Source organism: Gigantopelta aegis, chromosome 10, assembly GCF_016097555.1.
Source record: "Gigantopelta aegis isolate Gae_Host chromosome 10, Gae_host_genome, whole genome shotgun sequence".
NCBI classification, from domain to species: Eukaryota; Metazoa; Mollusca; class Gastropoda; order Neomphalida; family Peltospiridae; genus Gigantopelta; species Gigantopelta aegis.
Window position 1 is genome coordinate 63784805 of NC_054708.1, and position 4890 is coordinate 63789694.

At 33.8% G+C, this 4890-nt stretch overlaps 1 long non-coding RNA gene across 1 annotated transcript; it reads left to right on the forward strand.

The window, feature by feature from the left end:
* The first annotated feature begins 3743 nt into the window (after positions 1-3743).
* LOC121384764 lies at positions 3744-4662 on the forward strand. Its single transcript, XR_005959433.1, has 3 exons — positions 3744-3899; positions 4240-4296; positions 4564-4662. It is a non-coding gene; the product is annotated as an uncharacterized LOC121384764 (long non-coding RNA).
* Positions 4663-4890: the final 228 nt, after the last annotated feature.

The window sequence follows — 4890 nt, forward strand, 5'->3', positions numbered from 1 at the left end:
TCCGTCTAGCTCTCTTACAGTCAGAGTACTCGGGCTAACTAAACCATTACAAGTGCTACTATATTTCACTGTGCATATGAAAAGGGATCATACAAACAAGTAAAGTTTGTTTTATTTAACGACGCCACTAGAGCACATTAATTTTTTTATCTTATCATCGGCAATTGGACGTTAAACATATGGTCATTCTGACACTGTTTTTAGAGAAAACCCACTGTCGCCACATAGGCTACTCTTTTACGACAGGCAGCTAGGGATCTTTTACTTGCGCTTCCCACAGGCAGGATAGCACAAACCATGGCCTTTGTTGAACCAGTTATGGATCACTGGTAGGTGCAAGTGGTTTACACCTACCCACTGAGCCTTGCAGAGCACTCACTCAGAGTTCTGAGTCGGTATCTGGATTAAAAATTCCATGCCTCGACTGGGATCCGAACCCAGTACCTACCAGCCTGTAGACCGATGACCTAACCACGACGCCACCGTCCCATACAAACACTGCGAGTAAATACATAATCTACACAATATACCAATTATCTACACCCCATTAACATTTATACAAAGTAACATATTTACAGTAAAATATGGCTGTGACAGTCGTTTTAGTTCAGTAATGTCAGTCGAATTTTGTTGATGCAAATAATTCCCATATTACACCCATGATAGAAAAAAGAAGAAAGAAGAACATTAAAGCAAAAAAAAAATGAAAAAGAAGGAATGAAGGAAACCAAATTAAATACAAAATTAAAAATGTCTGCCGAAAGCCCATTATCAAAAACAAAAACAAAACAAACAAATAAATAAACGAGACAAAACGAAACAAACAAATAAACGAAACGAAAGAAACCAACACATCAGACAATTTGAACAAAATAATTATTTAATATTCCCTACCCCCCCCCCCCCCTTAAAAAGAGGAAAAAAAATAGTGGTGGAAAGAAGACAAAAGACTTAAGACAAAATTAACTTGTTTGCTGTTTCTTCTTTAAAGAAAGAAAAAATTAACGAAATAAAATGCATGTAATAAATTAAATAATAATTAAAGGTCCAGGTTTATGGCACATTATTAATACACAATATATAAAAAAAAATACAGAAACATTACAGTATTAAGAATAAAAAACAAAAATACCATCCAAATTATTAATAAAGTGACTTTTTGTAAAACGCTTATTTTCCCGTTCAAAATTAATTTATAGCCAATATAGGGTCACATTTTGACACAAAATATCCCCGTCTAGACATTTTCAATGGTTACCTCTTGTCGTATATGTATTTAAACATGTAGGCTACCACAATCGCTCAAAAACTGGAAATTCGTTTTGTTTATTATTTTAATTTGGGTCATTGTAGTTCCACCATCAAAAGACAATTTTTTTTAGCCAATTTGTTCAAAAATTAACAGTTGACTTCTAAGAATAGTTTCCTACTAAATAAGTAGTAATACAAGTAGGCTAACTTAGCAACATGCAGATTTCATTATTTATAATGAATAATAAATTGTACAAAAGAAAAAAGAACAAAATTTTACATTTGAAAACTTATCTCCAAAACTGAAATAACATTTCGCGTTAAAAAACCCCACAACCCTTCCCCCCAAAAAACCACAAACAAAAAACATGATGATGATGATGCTGATGCTGATGATGATGATGACAACGACTGGAGTGTGTTCCGTATTGTGATTGGTTAATTACATTCTTTTTCCGGGATCAAATGAATATAACACCCGGAAAGCTAATGACGTCATTAGAAAGTCACGTCATTAGCAATTTGAACAGGCGAAGTTGACGATTCAAGGGTCTACAGTTTGATTTTAGCCAGGTATTTTTTTTCAAGAAATGCCAAATATACAGTTAGTTCTGTAAAAAAACGATTCAATTTATAATGGACATAACTATATGGAGTTTTTAGATTTGCGGGTTTTATTGTCTATTTGATGCCTGCAAATGTTTCATTTTTGACCTCAGGCTAAATAGACAATAACACCCGTAAATCTAAAAACTCCATATGGTTATCTCCTAAATAAATTATGCAGGCCCGTACGCAGGGGTGTGTGGGGTGTGTGCGAGGGGTGCGTACGCACCCCCCATAGTCTGCCGAGGTGCGTCCGTGGATGTGTAAAAAAATAAAAATAGTCCGACGATGTGAACTGTATGAAGTTTTCGCAGTAATAACCTTTCTTCTACAATTTCTGTATAACATTTGACATATTTTGAGGCAAAGAAACATTTCAAATTTACTTCCCAGAATGCAGGAAAATGCATCTCCTGCATTCTAGATTTAAAAAAAATTCGGGGAACATGCACCCGGACCCCGCTAACAACTCCGGCTCTTTAGGCCGTCGATTACGCACCCCCCATATAAATGTCTGCGTATGGGCCTGTTATGGACCGTTTACACTATACTTCGCACAATAAAATTCCAATTAAATCATCAGTACTCGTACTAGTTGTTAAAACTGACATTTAAGGAAGAGATGTAGAGGTGGCGGATTGGTATTACTATATAAAGAATATTTAAATGATAAAATTAAAATGATAGTATAATTTGGATAAGATGTGATAAATCTCTGTTGACAATGTAGACACTTATATTTGTTTTGTATATTTACCCCCAGATCGAAGTGAATTTTATTCAGTGTATGATTGTGACTTATTCCAAGTGCTGGAAGAAAATGTTGAATATTTTAAAGATCAGGGCCACGTTATACTAATGGGTGATTTTAACGGTCGTGTCGGCCACGAGAGTGATTTTATAGAAAATGATAACACACGTTTTGATGATATCGGCTGTGTACCAAAGCATTTTGATTACGAAAGCGATATATATTATAAAAGAAACTCCGAAGACATGAAAGTAAACACCTTAGGAAAATCTATCTTAAACCTGGGCATAGCGTCTGATGTTAGAATATTAAACGGCCGGTCAGCTAGTGATTGCACTGGGAAAATCACATTCTATAACAAAAACGGCACTAGTGTAATAGACTACTGTATTGTAGATAAATATTCTCTAGATGTTACACACGATTTTTATGTTGGAGATTTTAATATTCACTCTGATTACGCACCTATATTCATGTTATTAAGAAAACCGTATGGTATAAATGAATGTACATGTACTTGTAAAACGGCAAGCAGAACATATGTATATGAGTGGAATGATGATAAAAAAGAAACAACACTTAACAATGCCATGTCTAAACAAGAAGAATTAAATGCTTGTATTGACGACCTTATTCTTAAAAAGACTTCTGTTAATGAGTGTGTGAATAATCTAACAGGGGTGTTACATGATATATTTGACGAGACATGTAAGCGCGAAACTCGAATAGGTAACAACTGCTCAGTACACACTAACAAACGCGGTATCGTCCGTGAACACAAGCCTTGGTTCAGTGAGGAATGCACAAAGCTATACAACAGGTATATGTGCGCTCTCCGTAATTCAATTACAACCGTAGACATTTAAATAGATTCAAACTATCAGATGCTAAAAATAAGTACAAAGTGTTACAAAAGAAACTGCGTTCATCTTACCTAATGCAGGAAGAAAATGTAACCGGATGTTTTAATTTGCATATCACATACACTACAATTTTAAAACAGTTTACATATATTTTATTCTTTCTAATTCTAATAGTGCAAAGCTGTTTCTTATTTTGTTTCTATTGTTTTCCTGTGTCTTTTTGTATTGTCAGCTTGGGTTGTGTTCACCCTCAACTCAGTGTTCAGGCCAGGTAATCGTTCAGTAGTAAGCTCATCTATTGTTTCTTTTGTTACCTGGTGTTCTCTGGAGTCAGAGACTTTTAAACATTCAAGCAAGACAGGTGGTTTGCAGCATTGCAAGTTTTATAGTTGATCAAGTTCTGCACGGCACAGTTATTAACAGCACAGGTAAATACAAACATATATTTTAAGATATAACCATGTGTTTTAAGTAGTAAACTAGATTAGTGTATGCATATTTTATGATAAGCCTTAAATTAGAACTTAGCATGTGTAAGCAGTTGATAAAACTTATTCTATAGCGAACGATTTAAAGTAGTGTTTAATAATGTTTATAATTATATAGGGATATTTGTCTTCTAAGACGAATATTTGATTAGGTTTGATAATACAAATAAGTAAATAACTAAATTAGTTATTAAACTACTTTATTATTAAGTGTATATATGAATATATTCTATGTGTATATTTTATGTGCTCCTATTTATAAGTGGTATTTTGTTGACAGGTTATCAATGATGTAGCACAACCAGCATCATTATTCAAACGACCTGACCCACAGTCGGTAGGTTAAATATTTACTTATATGTGATGTCGTAATTCTGTGTGTTATAGAATATACACACAGGTATTTATATAGTTTTATGACGTGCTTAGCACATGCTTATAGCAATGATGTGATAATTAAATTAACCTTTGAATTATAATTATATTTGATTTGAGTCTGAATTGAAATGTATGTGTGTTAAATGTACATTAGTAATATAATATTGAAGTAAATTGTACTTAACCTGGAAAATGTAACTTATTTTATGTTCTTTTGTTATTCCAGGGTCGTTATAGAGATATATATTTGTGTGCGAATGTTTTTATAAACATCGGGATCTTCACATCCCTCCAGGTGATCCCTGAATAAAGACCTTAAACCCCATCTGAAGTCTTCTTTGCTATATATATAGAACCTTCGGTAACATTGGAGCCGACGTAGGTATGTTTAGATTGTTGGGAGATAATGTAATTTTAGTTATGTGTCTTGAGGTTGTTGTTTCTCCTGATAGCCATTCAGTGTAGATTATTTGATGTTTGGAGGTAATTGTTTTCTTCCATTGTTAGTAATCTATCATGGGGGACTACAATTCAGAAGTTATCCGACAACTAA